The 26,432-nt window shown below is 43.2% G+C and overlaps 1 protein-coding gene across 4 annotated transcripts in view; it reads left to right on the top strand.

The window, feature by feature from the left end:
• Positions 1 to 26,432, top strand: part of LOC138489144 (peroxisomal trans-2-enoyl-CoA reductase-like) — a 558,986-nt gene that overhangs the window by 63,891 nt on the left and 468,663 nt on the right. The gene's annotated exons all lie outside the window — the stretch shown is intronic.

Here is a 26,432-nt window from a genome sequence, read left to right as displayed (position 1 = left end):
TTCAGCGCGGCGCGGTAGGAATGCGAAGCGATGCTTCAAAGACTTCTGTTTTTCAGTTCCGTGGCGAGATGGATCAGGATTCAGGTAAGGATTAAAGTTAAAACTCCTGTTCTAACCTTTAATCCTTCTTGTCTTCTTGTTTCAGGAGTCCCAGGACTGAAGCGGGCGTGGCTGAAGACTGGAACTGCTGAAAACACGGTGAGCGTTACGCTGCAGCAAGCAGAATAACGCAAAGCACGTGTGGCTGTCCGGGCGTGGTTTAAATAGCCTTGGAAGAAGATCCAGGTAAGTATTCTTCCACAGCCCCACCCAAGTAACAAAATAGTCCCTTCAGTAAAATAGTCCCTCCTAAGCCTCATTTGGCTTGAGTCTTCATGCAGCATGGTCTGCCTCAGGTGAGTATGCAGCATGGTCTGCTTCAGGTAAGTTATCAATAATGAGCCTGGCGCCCATGGCGCCAGGACTGCACCCAAACAGCCCCTAACTGGGGCTTTTGGGCATGCTCCAAGTGGCATGATGCCTGCTTCCGGGGCTGCTGGGCCTGGTCTGGTCTTCCGGGGGCAGGCATCATGACAGCACTCCCCCTCAAGGCCCCTCCTAAAGTCATTCTCCCCCTTGGCCGTGGTTTGTCTGGAAATTCCCAATGGAACCTCTTCACTAAACGAGGTGCATGCACGTGGTCACTAGGTTCCCAAGACCTTTCCTGCGGACCATAACCTTTCCAGTCAATTAGGTAAAAGAGTTTTGATCTCACTCTTTTTGAGTCCAAAATATTCTTGACTTCGAACTCGGGCTCCCCGTCTATGAGGATAGGTTCAGGTGGAGTGGTTAGCCTAGTTCCTGGTTGCACTGGCTTCAAAAGAGACACGTGGAAGACGGGATGGATTCGCATATGAGCAGGTAGGTCCAACTTGACGGCCACTGGGTTAATAATTGCCTTGACAGAAAAAGGTCCCGAATACCTGGGGTTAAAGGTCCGAGTCCCCTTGAGTGGTAAGTGCTTAGTGGCTAACCATACTTGGTCCCCTATTTGGTATTGAGGAGCTTCACTTCTGTGCTGATCCGCATCCTTTTTGTATTTTTCCTTAGCCTTTTGCAAATGGCTGGTTGCTTCTTTAAAGGCTTGTGTAATAACAGCGTGGAGATGGTCCACTGCGGGCATCTCTAAATGCTGGGGTGAGTCCAAATCAGAGGTTCGAGGATGGTGCCCATAAATGGTAAAAAAAGGACTTTGTCCAGTTCCTGAGTGTACGGAATTATTGTACGCATACTCTGCGATCCACAGAATGTCTTTCCAATTCCCCTCAGACTGATGTAGCATACAACGGAGGTACTGTTCAAGAGTCTGGTTGGTCCTCTCCGTTTGACCGTCGGTCTGAGGGTGGTGAGTGGTCGAAAGCCTAACATCAATTTGTGCCAGTTGGCAGCATTTCCTCCAAAAATGTGAAATTAATTCACTGCCCCGATCTGAAATTAACACTGAAGGAAAGCCATGCAGGCGGACAACATTTTCAAGGAATTCCTTGGCCAGGATTGAAGCTGAAGGTATCCCTTTTAAAGGAATGAAGTGGGCTATTTTAGAAAAAAGATCTACAATAACTAGAATGGTATTGTAACCTTGGTACGGGGGTAAATCCGTGATGAAGTCTAATGACAAGGAATGCCATGGGGTAGGTGGTATGTCTAATGGTTGTAATAATCCAGCAGGTTTTTTCTTTTGCCATTTATTTTGTGCGCAAATGCCACAAGACATGACAAATGACTTGACATCCTTTCGCCAGGTGGGCCACCAAAATTGCTTCCTAATTTTAGCTTCGGTTTTTGCAATACCCGGATGCCCTTCTATTAAGGTGCCATGGTAATGGGAAATGACAAGTTCCTGTAGTTCCTTTTGCGGTAAAAATAGCCAGCCTTGGTAATAAGGTAAATCATCGATGACCGAGTACTCTGGACCTTTCTTTGCCCAGTCCTGTAAGGCAACGGAATCAAAGAGTTGGTGGATCTTGAATGTCCTCCAGTGTCTGTATGGATGTCAGGCCAAGGATTCTCTGTTCCGGAATTATGGGTACGGGTTCTAAAGTTATTTCTGCTTCTCCCATTCCAATCCGCGACAAGGCGTCTGCTTTACAATTCTTACAACCTGGTCGATAGGTTATTACAAAATCAAACTCGGCGAAGAACAATGCCCAACGGAGTTGGCGCGAAGATTGGGCTTTGGCTGTCTTTAGGTATTGTAAGTTGCGGTGATCGGTGATGACCGTGATGGTATGTCTGGCACCCAGTAGATAGTGCCCCCAAGCCTTGAAGGCGGACTTGATGGCCAGCAGCTCCTTGTCGGTTATGGCATAGTTTAATTCGGGGGCTGAAAATTTTCTTGACCAAAACACCACTGGGTGAAGCTGGTTAGTTTCGGGATCCTTTTGGGAAAGGACAGCTCCCATGGCTGAACTGGATGCATCTGTTTCCACTATGTAGGGAAGCTCGGGGCGCGGGTGTCTTAATATGGGAGCAGATGTGAATTTAGCTTTTAACTCTTGGAAGGCGTTCTCGGCTTCCTCTGTCCACACAAAGCGTTTGTTTTTTCGCAATAGCGTTGTAATGGGATGTACAATGTGCGAGAAGTCCGGGATAAACCTGCGGTAGAAATTGGCAAAGCCAAGCATGCTTTGAACTCCTTTGATTGAACTTGGCGAAGGCCAATTAAGAATGGCATCCACTTTTCGTGTATCCATCCGGATTCCTCTCGGGGTCAGAATAAATCCAAGGAATTCCACTTCCGTAGTGTGGAAGATGCACTTTTCCAGTTTAGCATATAATTTATGCTGGCGTAACTTCTCTAGGACTGCTCGGACGTGTTTTACATGCTCAGATTCTGATAAAGAGTATACTAAGATGTCATCGATGTAAACGACCACACAAACGTCGATAAGCTCTCGGAGGACATCGTTCATGAAGAACTGGAAGGCTGCTGGTGCATTGCATAGTCCGAAGGGCATCACCTGGTACTCAAATAGTCCATACTTGGTGCGAAAAGCAGTCTTCCATTCGTCACCCTCTTTGACACGTGCCAGATGATATGCCCCCCGAAGGTCTAGTTTCGTGTATATACAAGCGTCCTTCACCTGGTCTTATAGTTCTGGGATCAAAGGCAGTGGGTATCGATTCTTGATGGTTATCTGATTCAGTGCGTGGTAGTCTATACATGTTCTAAGGTCGCCTTCCTTTTTCGGTACGAAGAACAAAGCTCAAGATGCAGGGGACTTGGACGGGCGAATGAAGCCATTGGCAAGGTACTGGTCTAGGTACTGCCGCAAATGAAGATTTTCGGGTTCCGTAAGGGCATAGATTCTGCTGCAAGGTGGTTGTACTCCAGGTACAAGATCTATTTGACAATCATACGATCTGTGAGGTGGTAAGGTGTTTGCCTGTTCCTTTTGGAAGACATCCTGAAAGTCTTGGTATTCAACAGGTAATTGTATAGCTACTGGAATTACTGGGGCCAGGACTGAATTTTGAGTTTTCCTTGGGTAGCAGGTGGGAGCACATTCTGGGAAGGTTAGTCTCTTCTCTCGCCAATCAATACAGGGATTATGTTTTTCCAACCAAGGTATCCCCAGTATCAGCTGAAACTGTGGGGCCTTGATTAAGTCAAACATCATAGCCTCTCGATGCCCATCTTGACTCAGCAATGTCATCTCTGCAGTGGAATGAGTTACGGGTCCAGAGGCAATTTCCGTTCCATCTACAGTGGTGACAACATCTGCTGTGGTCTTGCGGGTGAGAGATAGATTCATCCTGGTAGCCAATTCCCAGTCCAAGTAATTTCCTATGGTTCCACTGTCTACGTACGCCTTTACCGCGTGCCTGTGTGATGGCTGCTCTGGATCTACAAGGACCATGGGTATGGTGAAATGCGAGGTCAGAGTGTCCTTCTTTAAGCTCGGCAAGCGGACCTCTACGCTTGCCGGGCATGGTCGTTTCCCGAGTCAGATTTCACATGGTTTTAGTCCGCTGCTCCTATAACTTTCTTGGGTGGTTTTACAGGGCAGTTCCGAAGAAAATGACCAGTAGTTCCGCAATATAAACATAATTGCAGTTGCCGTCTTCTGTCTCTCTCCTTTTGGGTTAAGGGTCCTTTAACCCCCCCGATTTGCATAGGTTCTGAGACATCTACTCCCTTGGAGCTTACGTGGGTTTTAACCAACACCCTGTTCTCAAACTTGGTTCGGTCAGCCTTCCTGGTTTGAAGTCTGTGATCCAGCTGGACCACTAGATCTATATATTCAGCACAGTCTTGAGGCGGGTTCACGATTTGGGCCAAAACATCTTTGAGTTCTCCTCGAAGTCCTCGATGGAATAATGTGATTCGCTTGGCTTCAGGCCATTCGGTTTCCACTACTAATCTATTGAAAGTTGCAATGTAAGATAAAAGATCCTGGTTACCTTGACGTAAGGATAAAAGTTTGTTGTCCAAAGCCTGTCCTCGGGAGTGTCGGGCGAATAGTCTTTCCATGCTTGTTCGAAAACCCTGGAAATCTCGAAGAATCGGGTCATCCTGGTTAACTAGTGGAATGGACCAATCCGCCGCACTGCCGCTGAGATATGACTGTACAAAGGCTACCTTGGCCTGATCGTTTGGGAAAGCTCCAGGTCTACATAAAAAGTGCAAGCGGCATTGATTCATGAATGTTGCAAACCCTTTTGGGTCTCCGGCAAAGCGTTCAGGCGGAGCCAAAGGAACGGCTCCAGGTAAATTTATCTGCACCGGGTTACTCGATGGTACAGGAGCTGGACTTGCCCCAAGTCCTGGTAGAGGTGTTTGTCCAGCCTGGCTCTGTAATAGTTGTCTGGCCAACTCATCAGTTCGTTCTTTTGACACTATCAGTTCCCTCCTGAGGGCATTGGTTTCTTGGCGGGCGGAATGCACTTCGGCCCTTAATTCCCCTAATAATTGGGCCAACTGATCAGTTTCCGAGGTCTCCATGACGCCCAGGTGGGTATTTGTGGGTAGGCTTTGTGTTCTGTTATGCTCACCTGGTTCCCACGGGGGCGTCGACCGGAACTGGGCCGCTGTTATTTCCACCAGCGTGACGTGTAGCGCCGAGATGACTGACTGGACTGGCCCCGCTCAGCCTAGTTTGTCTGGCTCGCAAGAATATTCTGCAAAGGAGAAGAGGAATTAACCACCCATGGAATTTGGTGTCAACCCACCTTCCCCACTCCCGTTGTCTTCCCACAGATCACTCTTGATGTCCCCTCCTTAGTCTCACCTGATGGTTTGGAAGGATGAGCTCTCCATCCTGCATCGACCGCAGGGGCGCGTTGATGACCAGTTACTTCACTGGCGTAGAGGAATTGGTGAGTTCCAGTATTGACTCTAAAGTCCAATTGTTCATAAGAGTTCAAATGTCTGCTCTTCACTCTGTCCGATTCCTTGCAGGTTGCCGATTAATCCACTCGAAGATTTCCAAATGGCACTCGGTAAGATTCAGGTAAGTCTATTGTGGTTTTCCCCTTGGGGCCGGGGTACGGCGATGAAGCAGAGTTGACTGCGCCGACCCGAGACGAGGTGAGTACCTCCCGTGGTAAATCAGGTAAGTCCTTGGGGGGTAGCTTGTATAGCCTTAGAGAGTCCCCTTGCTCACCTTGCTGTCTTTGTCTCCTTAGGTGTCGGAGGGCGGCCGCAAGATGGAGAGAGCGTGATGGAATGCTGAAGTACCGCCAAGCAGGTGAGTTCAGCGCGGCGCCGTAGGAATGCGAAGCGATGCTTCAAAGACTTCTGTCTTTCAGTTCCGTGGCGAGATGGATCAGGATTCAGGTAAGGATTAAAGTTAAAACTCCTGTTCTAACCTTTAATCCTTCTTGTCTTCTTGTTTCAGGAGTCCCAGGACTGAAGCGGGCGTGGCTGAAGACTGGAGCTGCTGAAAAAACGGTGAGCGTTACGCTGCAGCAAGCAGAATAACGCGAAGCACGTGTGGCTGTCCGGGCGTGGTTTAAATAGCCTTGGAAGAAGATCCAGGTAAGCATGGTCTGCCTCAGGTGAGTATGCAGCATGGTCTGCTTCAGGTAAGTTATCAATAATGAGCCTGGAGCCCATGGCGCCAGGACTGACTTTATCTTTATGAGCCTGGTGCCATAGGTGCCAGGACTGCACCCAAACAACCCCTAACTGGGGCTTTTGGGCATGCTCCAAGTGGCATGATGCCTGCTTCCGGGGCTGCTGGGCCTGGTCTGGTCTTCCGGGGGCAGGCATCATGACAGATACCTCCTTCTACAATGCCCAATGTCTCGCACTTCTGAACGATAGGGACACCTATATACCGATTGATGAAGATCCCACCCCAGGAATTCAAGCTATGATGGAGTTGACACTGGAGAAAGCACTTGATAATGACTGGATTACTTTTAAAACTAAGACATATCCAGTGCTTTAAGTGGGCCGGGGCCTGCCGGGGCCGGGCCCCGGCAGTCTCCAAAAAGTGAGGCTGAGCCGGGGCCCTGCCGGGGCCCCCCAGCCCCACCACGCCATGGCAGGACGCATTATCCCGCCACGGCCGCAGCCGCAACGAGAGATGCGCCCGCCAGTTTAACATCAGGCAAGCTGTCAGAAGTGCCAGCCAGCCACAGCGTTGCTGTGACTGGCTGGCACTTCCGTCAGTCTCTGTAACTTTCTCTGATGACCCCTCATCTGAGGGGCCATCAGAGGAAGCTACAGTCCCTTAGTTCCCCTCGCCAGGTCACTGACCCTCAGCGAACCCGCGGGCTCCGTGATCTAATATGTAGATTAGATCACGGAGCCCGCGGGTTCGCAGAGAGTGAAAGACGCCTCGGGGTCAGTGCTCTGAGCAGAGATCACTGAGCCCGAGGCGCCTTTCTCCTTTGGCAAGGCTTTATAAAAGATGCCTTCAACTGTGTACGTTTAAGCCATCTTTTATACACGTAGAAATATTTCTATGTTTATAACAGATGGCTTGAATCGTGCACAATTCAAAGCAACTTTTATAAAGCTTTGTCGACGGACAAAGCCACCTTGGGTTTTGTCCGTCCTCAACGCTTTATAAAAGATGCCTACGTTTACAAGCCGTCTTTTATAAACATAGACATATGTTACAAATGTCTGTGTTTATAAAAGGCAGCTTGAATAGTACACAAACCATAGTAAGGTAAGCACACAAGTGTGCGTAACTTACTATGGTGTGTGCACTTTCAAGCCACCTTTTATAAACATAGAAATATGTAACATTGCTATGAATATAAAAGAAGGCTTGAAAAAAACACAAACCATAGTAGTACGCAAACAAATATATAAATGCTCAAATACATTTATATATTTGTTTGCGCACCTTACTATGATTTGTGCACTTTTAGGCCACGCCCACAATGGAGGCCACGCCTCCAAACGAGGGCCCCCCCTCAATTTCTTACCCCACTTAAAGCACTGGACATATCTACTCAAAACTCATCCTATCACTCCAGTATTTTATGGACTTCCTAGGATCCACAAACAACTCACTAAACCACCATTGAGACCAATAGTAGCTGGAACGGACAGCGTGTTCGACCCCCTGGATATCTATGTGGATCAGGTTCTTCAACCGATAGTACAGAAGACCAACACGTACCTCCGAGATACCACCCATTTCCTCAACATCATAGGGGACATACAGAATCTCCAAAGAAATTATATTCTAGTAACATTAGATGTACAAAGCCTGTACACCTCCATCCCACATGACAAAGGAATTGAGGCATTGGAACGGGCACTACTATGAGAAAATGAGTGCATAGCAGAAAAAACCTTTGTACTAGAACTGGCTAAAATCATCTTACACAACAACTTTTTCAGATACAATAACCAGTTTTACTTACAGGCCTCTGGCACCTCTATGGGCTCTGCCATGGCTCCATCCTATGCAAATTTATTTATGCATCATCTAGAACTACAACACATTATCAATCATGAAAAATGGGGTCCCAGACTGGTATGCTGGATGTGATATATTGATGATGTTTTTGTAATCTGGAGAGGAGACAGGGCACTACTAGAAAGACTCTTGCAGTATATCAATTCAGTCAATGAGAGGATAAAGTTCACAATGGAAATTGGGACACCAAAAATCTACTATCTGGATGTTGAACTTGAACTGAAAGATGGAGTTATTATTACTAACTTATTCACCAAACCTACAGATGTCAACAACAGTTTACACTATAGAAGTTCACATCCGAAACACCTAAAGAATAATCGCCCTTATAGCCAACTCCTTCGGCCCAAAAGAATAACATCGGTGGAAGCCACACTAACGGTTGAAATGGAGAAAACGGAGTCCAAATACTCCAAGAGAGGATATCCGGAAAATGTGATATTAGCAGCTAAAGCAAGAACTACCCTTATATCCAGGGAGGAATTATTGAAGAAAACACCTGAGAAAAAAAGAGATTCCATTCTTATATTCTCTAAAATATTCCAGCCAAAGTCACCAAATCACTCGACTAATCAGAAAGAATTGGAGGACAATACAACTGGATCCACATTTGAAGGAGCTTTTCCCAGAACCACCCTTAATTGCCTATAAAAGAGGGAAGAACTTTAGAGACAGATTGGTGAAGGCAGAACGCATACAAGCTGAACGACAAAGGGTGCTACAAACTAAAAAATTAGGTACTTTTGCATGTCTACATTGCAATAACTGCAACAACATCACAAAAGGTGATTACATGAGACATCCTCGAACGGGTGCAAAAATTAAACTTCAACACTATGCAACCTGCGATACCAAATCCATAATCTATGCCTTGAGTTGCCCACGTGGCATCTATTACATTGGTCAAACCAAGCGTAAGATGAAGGAGAGATGTAATCAACATAAGAGTAACATCCGTACAAAGAACGAACGGTCTCCAGTAGCGAGACATTTTAATGAGAAAAAAAATTCAGTGGCGCAACTGAGATATCAAATCCTAGAGGTGGTACAAAGAGCTTCGAGAGGTGGTAACCACGCAAAAAAGATGGACCAACGCGAGCTGTACTGGATAGACTAATTGGACAGTATGTGCCCATATGGAATTAACGAAGATTTCCACTTAGGAGCGTTCCTATGAGTATAAATACTGCCTAGGATGCATACATATCCTCACTGGCATAACCAAGTTACACTATCTGTGAACGTGCTGACTGCTTCTTCCAACATTGTGAGCACTTGTTCTATGGGCCATTTGTGATTGGCAACACCACATGAACAAACTATAGTCAGATTGGGTGCATACCCTCCTTTGAATGATTTGATTATGTAATATTTTTTACTACCACACTATCATAATATAGACTTACTCTCTTATTTTACACTGTGAGTAATTACCCGTGAAAACGACCCCATACGTGCTGACTGCTTCTGCCAACATTGTGAGCACTTGTTCTATGGGCCACTCGTGACTGGCAACACCACATGAACTAACTATAGTCATATTGGGTGCATACCCTCTTTGAAAGATCTGATTATGTAATATTTCTATTACCACACTATCAAGACTATAGACTTACTCTTTTATTTACATTGTGAATTATTACCCATGAAAGTGACTTTGAAAGTAATTGCGGAAAGCACAGTTTAATAGCAACATTGTGTTCACATTTCAGCAATTTCCTTTGTCTCCACTAATGAAAGAAATGTGACTAAACCATATTGTAACATGATGCACACAGATTGTGAGCAGAGGTGCCCCTTTTGGTAACTTCTAATCTGCATTCTCTGCAGTTATGACAAATATTACTTTCTATCTTCTATGGAGATAGGACTCACATCATACAAGGGGTTGTCATCACCCTGAGGGCCATAACTCAATTTGAATGACACCGACAGCGGATGTATGAATTCCAACCCGCCTGTAGGGAATTGGCAAAATGACGCGGTGCTGGAGGCTCGCCGTGCTATGACATCAGATGTTTACATCTGACGTCATCGCGCTGACGTGCGCCGTTGCCGCGTTTGAATATAAAAAATGGGCCACTCGCGTTCCACTTCATTCGCGGATACTGTCCATGAACATTCTCAAGCTGCCGAGAGGTAAGAAGTTTTACAGACCGCTCAGGCTAGAGGTTCTCTTTCTGTCCAGTCGGACTTAATTTAATTCCTGCACCATGTGGACATGACAAGGGTTGACAAAAATCACCCTTTTTACTTGCAGGTGACAATTAAAGCCTTCACTGCTCTGCGCCCATCTAACAAACACTGCTTCTCCTAGCTCGGGGGTCATTGACTGACTACTGGACACTCAGACTTCTCATTTAAGAAGGGGTGAGCGAAATGACATTTTTACATTTTTTCATGCACAAGATCTCGTGAGCACCATACATACATAGAAGTAACTGAGAATATCTTGTTTTTTAAGACATTCTTAATGAACATTCGCTCATTAGTTTAAATTGTTATAAATGGAATCATGCTACTTTCAGCATATATATCCCCATATTTTTCTAGTACTCCCCAGCTCCAGTTCCTGTCTGGGTCCAACCATATTACCGGACTCCAGGGGACTCCCATTCTGAAAATTGAACACTCCTGCCAGAAATATACAAAAGGGGCACCGATGAGAGGTAGGGACACTTTTGGTAAAAGTATATTGCTATGTTTATGGAAATGGGAGTATAGTGCACTAAAAGTATCCCTATTTTTTCTGTCTTAAGGAAAACAGTCTGTCCGGAAGAACTGAAATTAAGAAAATAGGAAATTATGAAAATCCGAAGTTTGACATTTGATAATATAGAATATTCTGCTCCTGAAGAAGGGAAATTACTTCCCAAAACGCGTTGGGCTAGCTGAACAGTAGCTAGGCCTCTACTGTATCAAAGATGCATACATTGTTTGACTGAAGACATGGCACTATATGATGATCAACAATTGGTAATATTGCTGAATATAGGCTGCCATGTATTAATAAATATTTTGCTTACTGAAATCAATAACTAAGTGACTTTTTAATTACTACCTTTGTAGACTAAGAAAGTGTATATTATGACCTATATAGTAAACCCTATTTGTTGACGAATTAGCCAGCTACTCCAAACACATTTTTTATATATTTTTATTTCCTCGTTGCTTTGTAAGTAATTTACACTATAAGTAGAGCATTGAAGTAGATCCCTAAGAACATTATCTATATCTTGTGAATAACTGATTGCCAGTGGCAATAACTCGAGTGTGCAGGGGACGCGAGTGTTCCACAGCCCGTGGACACTTTCTTTCTCTTGTTATGTACCATTACCTAGTGTCAAGGCAGTGTTTTTCTCCTATGCACCTCACCAAATCTCTATTAGCATTATAGGACCTTTTTCTATACCCTGGTGTGCATACTGTGTTCAATTCTCTTTGAGCCTTCTGGTCATGCCAATGTTTGACCAGAGCTTGACCAGCCTTCAAGTTATCACTTGCCTCTGCCATCATGTGTGACATTCTCCTCCGGAGACCTATCACATAGTCAGTCACTCTGACTGGCTTGGGGGAAGGAGCACTCTCCAACCCCTCCTTAATCAGGGCCAATGGACCTCTGAGTGGATGGCCTTAGAGAAGTTTGAACGGACTGAATCCTACTCCGTCCTGAGGGACTTCTCTATATGCAAAGAGAAGGCATGGCAGTAGAAGGTCCCACTTTCTTCTAAGGGGTTCTTCTAAAGCACCTATCATGCTCTTCATAGCTCTGTTAAACCTCTCTACCAGGCCATTGGTTTGAGGGTGGTAGGCAGTTGAGAACTTGTAGGTAGCTCCACAGGTTTTCCACATGGTTTGCATGTAGTGGGACATAAAATTTGATCCCCTGTCAGATATCACCTCCTTAGGAAAACCTACTATGGTAAAAAAATACCAAGTAGGGCCTTAGACACAGCCAGAGCCGTAACAGTCCTCATAGGTATGGCTTCAGGAAATCTAGTGGCATGGTCCACTACAACCAGGATAAACCTGTTGCCTGGAGTTGTGGGAGGGTCAAGAGGACCAACAATGTCAATCCCAACCCTCTCAAAAGGAATTCCCACCACTGGGAGGGGCACTAAGGGTGTCACATTCTTGGATCCACTCTTGGCAGAGGTTTGGCAAGTGTGGCAGCTTCAGCAGAATTTGTCTACTTCTGTGCCCATCTTAGGCCAGTAGAAGTGCAGAGATAGCCTTTCTTTGGTCTTCTTAAAATTTAAGTGACCAGCCAAAGGTACCTCATGGGCTAACTGCAGAAACAGGAGTCGGTTCACTAGAGGTACTACAAGTCTTCTGTAGTCTCCAGGGGTTGACTCAGTTGGTTCACTGTAGAAGACGCCATCTTCCCAGTGCAACCTATACTTCCCAGGCTCAGTCCCATTGAGCTGAGAAGCTGCCTGTTGGCGAAGACCTTCAAAGGTAGGACACTATCTTTGTCCCTTACTGAAATCTTCTCTGTTGGGTCCACCTTCTGCCAGTAAAGACTGCAGCTCAGGATGGTCAACAGGGTCAAGATCTCCTACCAAGGTAAGATCCTCTTCTAGATCTGATTCCTCAGTATCTAGTTTGACCATACAGGGTTGAACCTCACACTCAGCCTCAGCTGGTGTGGGAGTCACAGGTGTGACTTCCGACAGTCTTGGAGATGTCCTTCTGGGCACAAGAGTGCTTGCTGGTTTCTTGCTGGCAGACCTAGGTTTCCCCTTTGTCTTTTCTTGTCCTGCAATGGCAGTAAGTAAGTCCTGTGGACCTGGGGTGATAGCTTCTTCTATCATGTCCCCAGGAGAGCCTCTTAAGGTTCTCTCCCTTGCAGACCTTGTGAGCTCCTGCTTCCTTCTGCTGGGGACCCTGGGGGTGCTAGACACAACTCCAAGAGTTTTAAGGTCATTACCCAACAGGACCCTCCCAGGTACGGTATTTTGCACACTTACAGGTATTCTGACAGCCATGTCATTACACTGGATGAGAGCTGGTAACTGGGGAACCATTTGCACAGGGCCTCCAGCTAACTTGGTTAAGTGTTTGGGTGCCTTATCAACATCCTCCACTTTGAAAAAACATTCATCAACCACAGTTATGCTGGCTCCAGTGTCTCTGATGGCAGGGGTCTCCTGACCATTCACAAGAACACTATCTTTATAATACTCTTTAGTATTATCTGGGATTGAGTTATAGACATCTAAGTTCTGTTGATCCCAAAGACCCAAGGACACTAAAGAAACACTAGCTGAGACTCTCATGGGCTCATCAGCTAGTAGCTGAAAGTTTCCACTGGTCATAGGTACTTCATCCACCTGGGAGAAGGCTAAGGAGACAGTGTTGATCCCTGAAGGTTTACCCTTACACTTGGGATCTCCTTTCACATGGCCAGGCAACCCACAACCAAAGCATTTTCCAAATGCTCTCTGGAATGGGGGTTTGCTCTGCCCTCCATCTGGTGTGGAACCAGGTGGTACACTAGCCTGATTCGGTTTACCTTGTGGCTTACCCTGGTTATGTTTGGGGCCCTCTTTTGGATTGGAATTATTGGAATTCTCTTTGCTGTCTTTCTTTGGCTGCTTCCCCTCATCCTTCTTCTGAGTAGCCCCAGAATCCTTGTGAGTAGCCCTGTTGGCAACCCACAAGTCAGCAGCCTTAGCTAGCTTCTTAGGATTTATCTCCTTTGAATCAGCCAAGTGCTGTCTAAGCTCAGGAGAGCAGACATAAAAAATAGACTCCAACATTACAAGATTCCTCAAACCTTCATAAGTGTTCACTTTGTAACCCTTAACCCAACCATCTAAGTTTTTCAAACATTCACACAGCCAGGTAGCCCAAGGGGTACCATCATGCTTTTTGAGGATTCTAAACCTCTTAAGATACTGGGAAGGGGTCTTCCCAAACCTAGCTATTAATGCTAGTTTCACACACTCATAATCCTGTTTATCCTCCTCCCCCAACTCCATTACATCATCACTTGCAACAGGGGGGAGCCTAGAGAACAGCCAAGGAATCAACTGATTCCCTGAGATACCTTGAATCCCATGATTGTACTCAAACATTGCTAACCAATCCAAAATATCAAGTTTAGTCTCATACATACCAATCATTTCCTTTGGCATACGGGGTCTCTTAGGGCTTGAAGACCTTGAGGACTGTGGGAGAGAAGCATTTTCTAGAGACAATTTCTTCATTTCTAGTTCATGGTTCAGCTCCATTTCTCTGAGCCTTTTCTCAAGTGCAATAAATTCAGGAGTAAGTGTAGGACCTGTGGGGTCCCTGTGGACAGAGGATGTGCATTCTGAGCAGGCAAGGGAGTTGCAGGGTTTCCTAGCAAGGACTCATCTACGTCTTCACAATTAACACTCTCAGAATCAGAAACATCAAAATCCACATTTGCTGGAGTGGTACGTCCTTCTGACCCACTCTCCAGACTTTTTCCCATTAACTTTGACAACCAGTTCAGTTTTTTTTCCTTTACCAGAGATATTCTTATCCCTACACATGGTTCTCAGAACCTCAGCAGTATAGAGTAAAGACTCTCTTCAGTATTGTTTTCCATATTTGACATGATTTCTTAGTTAAATAGAATTAGTGGTGTTAGCCTTGTGGTTAGTTGAACCCAAGCAATAGCAGCACTCTAAGTGTAATCACTTTACTTCCAAATCCCACCGCTGCCACCAGTGTTAGGCAGAATCCTGTGCAGTGCCCTTAGGGACCACTACACACAATTAAGACTATAGGTGGCAATACAAGTTTTACCTTTGGTACAAGCCTGTACTACTATGTCAGAGTGGTAGCAGTGGCGGAGCAGCCAGGCTTATCTCAAGAGTATATGAGCAGTAGCAGAGATTACACAAAGGGACCACAATTATTGTGACTTAAGCAAACACTGACTCAAGGTTTCAGGTATAAAAATATAAGTACATTCATTTTTAAACCATTCGTTATAAACACAACACTTCTATGAAACTTCAACAACAAAAAAACACACGTAAAATATACTACAACTAACAAATTCACTGTATACAGTAAGTCTCAAGCTAAGTACCCTGTGTTGGAATGAACCGGTGTTAGGCACAAAAACACGTTACCGCGAATACAATTGCGATCACTTTTTGACAGTTCGGTCTACTAAACAAACGCGTATCCGTGACATGAAATGCTACCGGGGCAAAAACACACTTAGCACTTGAGATACCCAGAGGGAGTTAGAGGCAAAAATCACAGGCAATATTTTGGTTAGGCAGGCAGAATCACGAAACACGCAGAGACAGGAGTTCAAAAGTCAAAGGGCCGGAGCCAGGGTCGAAAGACACCGGGACCAGTTGCCGAAGATCACACGGTCAGACAGTTCAAGATTCAACGTAGCCAACAGTACTTGGATATTGTCAATGTTCGGAAGCAAAAGTTATAAGGAACAGGGAAGACAAGTGCAAGCCTTGGAAATGAAGAAAAAGGGATTCACCCAGTTTCCTCAACAGAACACAGTACCTTGTTCCAGTGGTGAAGCTGGTGCCCTGGCAGTTGTTCCTGTTGGTTTCCCGCAGATCCACGATTCCTGGAGCTTCGTTGTGAAGGAGGACGTCTGAAGGGGGTCTGCACCACACAGGGATGAAGCCGGCAGCAGCGACAAGGAATAAAACGTGCACTCCTTAAAAACAGGAGAGGCTCTTCAGGTGGCTATCCGGACCACTACAGCAGTGTGCAGCGATTTCGACCAAGGAAGAGGATCCTCTGGCTGTAGAAGATGAGGTGGCTATCCCCACCAAGCTCAAGGGAAGAAGACTACGGACTGGATCTTCTCTAAGTCGTTGAAGGGAAGATAGCTCGGGACTGCAGCAGGGCTTCACCGGGACGGGGTAGTTGCAGCAGCCGTCGTTCTCTCCGCTTCTCTTCGGTTCCTTGTAGTTCCAGTGGCGACTCTCTGACTTCTAGCCCAAGAGACCTGCCTTTTAATGCGAAAAACCCCCATTCACACAGCCTGGCTGTCAATCTCCCAGCAGGGGGGTTGTCCAGCCCGGACAACTACCCTGGCCAATCATGACAAAGTGTGACTTGGGTTTCCTTGGATACCCTGTGCAGGGGGTGACTACACCCCTCCCTCACATTCAGCCCACCTAGACATCCAGGTGCCTGGTGGAGGGCTTCTGAACAGAAAGCCCGCCAAAAGATGGTGAACAAAGAAGGCGAACCTAGTTTGCTGCGCAAAGTAAAACACAAGAAGGACTTTAACAAAAAGAATGGTGAATAAACCCAACCAGAGCCAAAAGAAAGAAGATTTGGTCAAGCGGGTTTATGTTCGAGGCTAATATAATAGCCAAGAACAGTACCACAGTTATCTAATATAATTGCGGTAGAAAAGTTAGGGTAGATACCACTGCCACCAGCCAAGTCTAAATGTTAAAAGAGCGAAACAATGCTCTAGGAGGTACAGATGAAAAGGGATACGAGTTAACCCTTTCCAGTACTCCATGGAAGATGGGGTGTACTGGATCTGTGGTAGATTGACTAAGTAAAGTTAATGGTAGCTTTACCCTTTTCTGGGGGACAGTAGGCGCCTCAGAAATGGAGTCGTGGAAGTCTCAAAGACAACCCTGTGTCACGGCACTGAAGGTGCTGTGTGACACACAAAAAGAAGGGGGCTACTGAAGTGATGTACTTCAGAGTACACAATCACAAAAATAGATAGAAACACATAGGAAAACACAGGTAAGAGTGAGAGAAAAGCTCTCACTCTTACCAAGTGGAAAAAAATAAACTCCAGAAGTCCAGCAAAGCTGCTGGGGGACTCACTAGGTGAGGGAAATTAGCCATAAATGAGAATTCTCCCTGACAAGGATGTCATCATGTGACCGCACCTACGCTGAGCGTGGGGACTAATTTCCGCGGTTGGTGTGCTTCCACAACAAAACAAATGAACTTGTAGACACAAGCCAAAGTATTGTAGAGTGTAAAAATGTAATTTCACACATCCCAAACAATAGGCCACCTCAGGACTTGCCATGTAAAATGTGTGTACTGTTTTGTAGGGATGAAGACGGTCACAAGGCACACCCCTGCACCCCTACAAAAGGCCACACCCCTGAGCGCATCTTCATTGTCCTTCTAGCTATAGCAGATTGAGGTGTGTTGCCTTTATTGCTGTACCACCCCCAAACCCGCCACCACCACCACCTCACCAAGGGCCTGCAGAGAGATATATGGGTGAGGATGTAGAGATCAAGGAAGAATAGGAGGAAGAGAATGAAGTGGAGGAACTCCGCACTAGGAGCACTCGACGGGAGTCGTGGGTGTGGCGGTTGTTTTCCGTTCATGGGAAAGTACCAAAGGCATGTGCGAACCTGGTAAAGTGTAACCAGTGCGAGGTGGTGTTGAGTCGCGGGAGATTTGGCGCATACAGTTTTGGTACGACAACCATGAAGTGACACCTCACTTCGTTCCACACTGCGGACATTTGCAAGGTGGTGCCATGTGAAGAGCATAGTCGTTTGAGTTCCTCCACAGCATCCTCGGTATCCGATCCTCCCACCACAAGAGACACTCCTGTGGGGGAGCGCCTCCCTCCAGCTGCCTCACAAGCCATTCGCAATGCTGTTGACCCTTACCTTTCAAAGGTGACAGTAGTGTGCACGTATTGTGACGCAGTACTTTGCAGGGGGTAGAGTTTTCAAAGTGCTTTTGAGGCTGCAGTCAGCGAGCACCAGAAAATCTGCTCCTTACCTAAATAAAACTCACCCTAAATCTTTATCTGTTCAGTTGCCCTTTTTTATCCCCATGGCTGGTGTCCCTTCATTACCCTCCTTTTGCCTCTTCTCCTAGTGTGCTGTGTGCTGTTAAGCAATGAACGTAAAAACCACAAAAATTACACAAAAGACTCTTTTCAGAGCCGCCTTTTTCAGTATAACAATAGAACTATGAAGTGACGGTCGTAGACCCCTGCAGAGTTCCGAAAAAGTTTGCGGACAGTCAGAGGAAAAAAGGGAGAGTGCAAGCAGAGCAAAAGCAATAAAGTGTACCTTGGGAGTAAGTGGCGGCTCTGAAAAGAGCCTTTCAGTGGTGTGTGGTGTGGGTCAAAAACAGTGGATTGGGGAAAACGGATTGTCAGATAGGTTAGTGTGATTGCAAAAGAGGTCGCAATGCATTTTGTACATTGCGAAGAAAAATCTGATTGTCAGTATATGTGAGGTGGACTCCATCTCTGCGGAAAATGAAAGTGCTGCGAAACATGAAAGTGCTGCGAAACAAAATGTTTTCATTGTGGAAAGAGGACATGCCAACATCTCTTAAAAATGCACACACAGCCTTATCACTCTTATGCAGTCCTTCCACCCTTTCTACAGCGGTACCAAAGCGAGTCCCTCATTGGACACAACTAAGCGGTCGCACAATCATCCACCAATCACATAGAACATCGCCAATTTGAACTCTGTCATCAACATTGCGCACTTCAAAATTACTGTCGATGATTCTGAATGGAAGTCGAATACCATTGCAAAGCACCTACTTCACAAGCTACTGTGCAAGGATTGCGAATTTCTACGTACAGCTCCATACATGTCCACATGCATCAGTATAGAGTACAGGTATGTATATTTTAATCAGAGAACATGTGGAAGCCTTATGATTTCAAGTAGACAAAATAATGCCGCTAAATGTCCATAGGGAATACATAACAATGCTCCCCCTTTAAAGTGCAAGATTGCCGATTTGTCATTCACAAATCGCACGACTGCTTACTGTCTTCCGCATAACCTGTACATACGTTGCAAGCATGCCTATTTAGGGCAGACCTCAATTTTATATGTGGAAATGTCGGAGTTCTGTACTCTGTACGGCCTACAGTAATGCTACTTGCAATGTGATCGTTTGAGAATAGTACGCGCTCCCGATTGTAGTGCTGACATTTCCTTCTGAGGGTCTCCTGATTTTTCAACATCGTGCTTTTCATTAACAAGTAAAAAAAAATTCCCCATCTAGTACTTTGCCCTATCGCTTACAAACCTCTCTCCTATGCATAGTACACTTTGTAAAGAACAAGGTATTTCCATACCCTTAAAAGATTTAGATATTTTGAAGGACTTTCAAGTACCATATTGCAAGTAGTATGCAAACATTGCACAGAGTGAAGTGCAATGTGCATGTGCACTGGGTTGAAATATGAAAGTTCAATCCTCTGACGAAAGAAGCACAAGTAATGTCTGCAGTATCATCAATGCTGCAAAGCTGCAAACACACACAGTAATTGATTTTTTTTTTTTTTTATTCGCAGTGAAGACTACTCTCCTGAGAATCAACAGCATCTATACTGCAGACGACATATCCGAAGAAACCTGGTCATCGTGCGCAAAAAAGTAAGTACAGTACAACCTTTATATTGTAACCACTCCTTAAAGAGGCTGCGTGGGTTATTTGTTTATTTTGGGCACCAAAGCAAGCATTGATTTGTAAACCAGTCTACCTACAAATATATCAATTTATTGAACAAACAATAACAGGCAGAATGGCTGACAAATCCCTGTGTGTTTGGTACTGAAATAACATAGGTAATCCTTAAAAGGTTAGATTGTAAAAAAAAAGAAGTTGCTGTAGCAAGTTTTTGGCATTTCGGTTATTAATAATGGTTCTCGTCACAAGTAGGCCACCTTGTACTCTCATCTGAAGGACATTGTAGTAGTATACAAACAGTAAAGTAGCCTTACCAAATGACTGTTAGAGTTCACTGTACGTTGACACACCATGACAAAGAGCTTCCCCATCAGACTTATGTACACATGCACACTGCACACATACATTGGACATACATTTTTTCTCAACAGACACCAAAGAATGCCTACCAAAAAGAACGCAGAATTAGAGCAAAGAAAAATAAAGGTGGCCAATGTAAGCATCCACCTGTTGCAGAGTTTGTAGAGAATCTTGGTACAAACCAGCTAATGCAGTTGGGTAACATAATAAAGGAAGTCTCAACTACCGAAACTGTACCTCCTCCATCAAAAAGTGTCACAAAACACAGAAATGTTGTCAAAAAAACGGCTGCCAGTACAGCTAACAATGTTCCTAATAATCCTGATAGTGTAAGAAGAACCCATAGTAAAAAAGGTATTTTAGCAAACATGTTTCATCAGAGTCCTTCGGAATCTACTAAGAAGAGGACCAAAATCATCCTCACCCCTTAAAACGTACTGTAGAAAGTTAATTCTACAAGCACTCGTTGACAGTGCAATCCTTCTCAAAAGGAAGTTGTTCATATTAGTGTTAAATAGGATGAAAGCACTAACTGAACTAAGTACCAAACTACAAAAGAAACTCAGCAATAAACGGAATGTGAACAAAAATAATTTCTTGCAAGTTTGTGGTGGTGAATGGAGTCACACAACAACCACAGAGCCATATTTTAATGAAGAAGCATACAAACAAAATCAAACAAACACAATTGCCATCCATAGCAGTGGACGAAGGTATGAGAAAATCAATACTACCATCATGGAACAAGAATATCTGCTTACAAAACTATCTCCTGAAAACTCAGAATTACCTCTTGATTCAGCAGGACCACACCGTTCAGTATACAAATGGCCATGCACATCAATGTGTGCCATTCCAAACAAAGCTTTCAAATCTTTACGTCAGTTCCTCAATCAATATGTAAAAGGTAAAGACAAAAGTAAAATGAAAGTGCTGCAAAATATGGATATTTGTGCAGAACGGAAAGACACAGGATTAAAGGACATTCATTAGCCTGCATTTCTGGGCCTATTTGCAAAAGTACCTTCCATGATATCAAAAGAATATCAGTACATCATTCCAATGTACGAAATTTAGTGTATAAAATATACTATGCAAAAAGTCCAGCTTCAGAATTAGGCAATTTAAATACCACTCTTCTGCATGGTACACCCAAATACTTACAAGAAGAAATGGACCGTATTCAGAAAAAGTATTTTGGAAGTGAGAGCCACTTAGAAAATGCAACAGTTTTAGAACATAGTAGCGACAATTCTGCACATAGCAACCTTCTATTACACACATACAGAAAAGAAATAGTAAAATTTAAAAGGTCATCGGCTGAAGTACCAAACCATGTGTGTGTGTGTGTGTGTGTGTGTTGCTGCAGAACGTTTTACAAAAGAAACACAAAGAATGTGTACATAGCATACAAAATAGAAAACAATGAAGACTCTAAATGGTTTGAATTAGCTTTGTATCTTTTAGCTGAAAGCAAATATGAAATAACCGAACGCCTAATATGTTGCAGTTACTGTACTGCAAAATTAGACAACAACCACACTCCTTCACGTGCTATTACAAATAATTTGGAATTGTTTCCATTACCAAAAATCCTGCAACAGCTCAATTTGTATAAGAGCATAATAATTCAAACAGTTCACCCATTTCAAGCAATTATACGCCTTCATCCAAAAACAGTAAAATTACCTTCCTGTGAATTGGTGAAAGGCATTTGTGGCAAAGTAGCTTACTTGCCATTAGATCTAACGGAAAATGTACACACTCTAGGAGTGGAACGTTCAATAGTCTTGGTAAATGGGGTACCAACAAAGGACAAAAAAATGTGGCAACAATTACTGGACTTACAGAAAGTTAGACAAGCATTGCAATATCTAAAAGACAATAATGAGTACTACAAGGAAATAAATATTGATGAAAGCTTAAGGCAAACAACTGAAATAATTCATCAGAAACTGGACAATTCGAACTTCTGGATCCAGCTACAGTATCCACTCTTTTGGACCATTACACAATTCATCCATTGCATTCCAATGAAAGCATAGATGATGCACTAGAAACTTACCAAATGCGACAAACCAAAGGGTCACCAATGAGTATTTGGGAAAAAAGTATAGAAGCACGTGCTTTTCTACTGCTATTTCCTACTGGCAAAGGTGGAAGATACGATGATAGACCCACTCAAATTGGGGCATCAGAATACTGCTCATTGCGAATGTATTCGCAAGATCCCAGATTTAGACAAAATGCGGAATACATATTCCACCTACTCTATGAAAGTGAATTAGCAACACTATGTTATGGAGTTGCACACATTCTTAAATCTGGAACGCACTTTCAAAATATGTCAGCTACGCAGTTAATACAAAAAGTACAAGAAAAAAATGAGGTTTTACAATCAAGTATAACAAATTTGTTTGCAAACATGCGTGGTACAAAGGAATACTGGTTCAGACGGCACAGAGACGTGTGTTGCATGATCAGAAACCTTGGACCACCAACTTGGTGTGTTACGCTAAGTTGTGAAGAATATCCATGGGAAGATTTACATGAGTTCCTACGTATAGCAAACAGCAACAAAAACAACATAGATATATTAACACCTGGAGAACTTTGCTCTTTCCAGATCCAGTTAATGTCTCAAGATATTTCCTTTACCATTTCATTGCAATGCTACACTTTATTTGCAATAAAACTGTTCCTCCCATTGGAGAAGTGCAACACTTCTTTTGGAGAAAAGAATATCAAGCAAGACCAGCACCACATATTCACATGCTGTTATGGATCAAAGGAGTACTGAAATTTAGGCACCACAGTGATAGCACTGTTTTGCAGTTTATCCAAAAATATGTCAGATGTGAAATCCCTTCACAACAGACACATAGTGAGCTGCATGGGCAGCTTTTACAATTTCAAAGACACAAATGTGGCAAATATTGTCACCGCAAATACAAAAACAAAGATAACTACTACACAAATGCCGCTTTGGTTTCCCTAGACCAGTTACAGAAACAGGTGAAGTAAACAACTTCATGTCTTCAGTTCGACATAGTGTTAAAGGTAAATCACCCAAAAACACGTATTACATAAAAAGAAGGGACGAATCAAACTATATCAATGATTACAATGCAATCATTGCCCTATTATGGAATGCAAACATAGATGTGCAGTACATTGCAGACAATTCAACTGCTGTTGCACGCTATGATACAGCCTACTTAACAAAAGCAGAAAAAAACAGAGCTTCAAAACCTCTGGGATGACCTAGCATCAGACAAAACATTATCACAGAAATTGTACAGCCTAGGCATAAAAATACTCTCTCATAGAGAATGTGGGGCCTATGAAGCAGCAGATCGTTTAACCGGCACTGTTGTGTGTAGAAAATCAGACAACATAGTATGGCTCAGTCTTGGTCCTGTAAAATCTAGAAAAAGAGTGCTAAAATCATATGAGGACATAGAAACAATTGCCAAAAATGATCCCAACAGCCAAGACATTCTAAAAAACAATTTACTGGACACATACTATCCGAACAGGAGTACCACTCTGGAAAGCATGTGTCTATACCACATAGCTCAAAACTTTGCATACAAAAATAATGTAAAACCCGATGAAAGCAAACGTAGATATAGAGTGACCAATTGTGAAGGGAGCTTAGCGAAACTTAACAAACAAAGCTTAATTAATCATGTGAAATTGTCATTAAAAGCTCTGCAACAGAAATAAACTATATTACATGTCTCTGTTACAACTTTTCAAACGATGGAGAAAAGAGGAAGACATACTAGATAATTATGAGTGCTATGAAGATGCTTTCAAAGCAAATGAAAGCACTATCACTGATGTGAACTTTACGCAGTACAAAACAATGTTACACAATGAGCAGCAACAGGAAGAACTTCAGGCCCAACTAGATAAAGACTCTTCCGACAGTAGTCAACCTTCTGTAACAGGAAGTCAAGAACCATTAGGACAACCACTATTGGCACACCATGTATCAGTATCAAGAAGATACTGAAGACTTAACTCTACAACAAGCAAACTTAACAACAATCAGCGCACCATTTTTGAAGACGTAACAAAACAAATTGTACATGGTATACAACACGAAAATAAAGAATGCACCTGCCAAAATTACAAACCTATACTGCTGTACGTCAGTGGAGAAGCTGGATCAGGGAAAACATTCTTAATCAAAATCATCAGCAAGTTTCTTCAACAATTGACAAACAACAAACTGTCAGCTGTTGTAACAGCCCCCACAGGTTTAGCTGCCTACAACATAGGCGGTGTAACTTTACACCGATTACTACTGCTTCCAACAGAGCATCAAAATAAATTAGACGGCTACAAACTTTCTGCAGAAGCTGCAATGGAATTACGTAGAGTATTGAAACAAATGAAAATGCTACTAATAGATGAAGTGAGCATGGTCTCCAACCTAATGTTGGCTTTGATTCATCTCAGATTGCAAGAAGTACTTAACAATAATAACGAAGAACTCTTTGCAGGGAAACACATTATTGTTTTTGGAGATCTTCTACAATTGACACCAGTGAAAGGTGAACCGATTTTTAAACCCTTAGGCCACAAACTCTGCCGGAAAACTGTTGATAGCATAGGTAATGTTAACCTTTGGCAACATTTCCAGTACAGAGAATTAACAGAGAACATGCAGCAATCTGCAGATCTCACTTATGCCAACATCTTAAAAAGTATTAGAATTGGTGTATTATCAGAAGAAGCACAAGCTGTATTGAAAAAGCAGCATATACATGCACTTTATGGCAATAATGTATGTGAAACTGATGTTATGGAACAAATAGCGCACAAAAATGTCAATTGTATGCCAACTCTTGCAAGCTGTTTCAAATTCAATGAAACAATGTTAAAGAAAGAAATGCAAGCAATCATAGAAATTAGCGCCACAGACAAACTAGACGTACATGGTATGACAGTATCCCTGTGTGAACAAGCCACAACAAGACTAAATAGTTTAGAAAATTCAATCTCCAACACAGCTGGGTTGGAAAAAATATTGAAATTATCATTAAATTTTGTAGAGTAATGCTTAAACGTAACCTTGACGTAGAGCAAGGGCTAGTTAATGTAGCACTGGGCACAGTTGTTGGCTTTCAATCATACCCACGTGATAGCAACATTCAGTTTGTAAATATTCGCTTTGATAAAGTTTCAGAAGTGAAAAGGATAGGGCGCTCAATTGCTCGATTCCTTCTCTTCAAAGACATGTATGTACGTAGAGAGCAATTTTCTCTAACTCTTGCATATGCAGTTACCATTCATAAATCCCAAGGTCTTACCCTAGAGAAAGCATTGATAGATATAGGAAACACAGTGTTTAAGGAAGACATGAGCTACGTAGCATTATCACGCTTACGTACACTTGACGGTCTTGCTAATAAACTTTGATTCAAGTAAACTCAAAGCTGATATTCCTTGCATTCTAGAATACAATAGATTGCGTTCACTGTACACCCCTCATCTGAAACAATACCCTGTTCCAGAGAAAGTGAAACGTGGTAAAAGAAAAGTAAATGAAACAGAAATGCAACAGAATGCAACAGCAAATTCCGCAAAGAAAAGAAAAGAAGCTAAAGTTTCATCAATTGCCACAAACATAGAAGAACCTATTAGGGAATGTAAACCAGGCACGTCGGCAAAGAAACAACAGAAAAACCGAAAAATGCACTCAGATACAGAACTTGTTGGCCCATTCAAATTTACAAAAAAGTGGGTTAAGTTGCAAATGTAGCAATGAATATTCTATTTCAATTGCCACCAATTGTTAACAATATTTACCTGCACAGTACAGACCAATTGTGTTTGCAAATGTTAGTGCTGCATAGAAATGCAACAAGCAATCCTGACAACACATACAGTGTTCATGGAGTAAGGCAACAATTGGACGACTGTGCTGGAATGGTGAAATTCACTATGAACTCACAAGAAGATCCACAATAATTTTTAATGTACATACTATTAGTATTGGAAAACAAAAGCATACCTGTAAATGAAATCTTCCAAATTTCGTACATGTGGAAACATACATGCACTCTCTGTAGCAAAGTGATACAGGAAAAAATCTCAAATGAGCGATTTGTGTATATTTCCATACCAAATAGTGAGAGCATTCCATTTCAGCAACTTGTACAAAATGCAAACCATGGAAGATTATGTAGTATTTGCAATTCAGACAATCGCTCCACCTTACAATCACATAGTGCCTACATAATACTTATGCTTTTACGTTAAAATGCAGATGGCACCAAAAACAACTGCAAACTGACTGGATTCACACACGGCCAAGTTGGAAAGAAAACCTTCACAACAGTAGGAATAATCTACCATGCAGGAGCTACAACCAATGCAGGTCACTACACTGCATACATTAAAAAGAATTCTGGATGGTTTGAATGTAATGATAGCACCATTACTCTAAAGCAGAGGTTGCCAGCTAACCTAACAAATGCGTATTTAATGCTCTTGAAGCCAACATTTACGAAATAATGTGTACTTCAAGATTGTAAACAAATACAAACAGTTAGAATATGCCCACAGGTATCTAACTACCCAACAGGATTGACGAATGAAACAAATAAATGATTATCACAGATTGTTGGAAACAAATGCACAGCTAGAATACACCTATAGGTATCCCACTATTGTTAAAAATCAGCAGGAAGGCAACAAAGAAAACATTAATGGGAAAGATGAAGG

The sequence above is a fragment of the Ambystoma mexicanum genome, chromosome 9 (assembly GCF_040938575.1).
Source record: "Ambystoma mexicanum isolate Mex_15411 chromosome 9, UKY_AmexF1_1, whole genome shotgun sequence".
Taxonomy (NCBI): domain Eukaryota; kingdom Metazoa; phylum Chordata; class Amphibia; order Caudata; family Ambystomatidae; genus Ambystoma; species Ambystoma mexicanum.
This window is presented reverse-complemented; position numbering and strand designations above follow the sequence as displayed.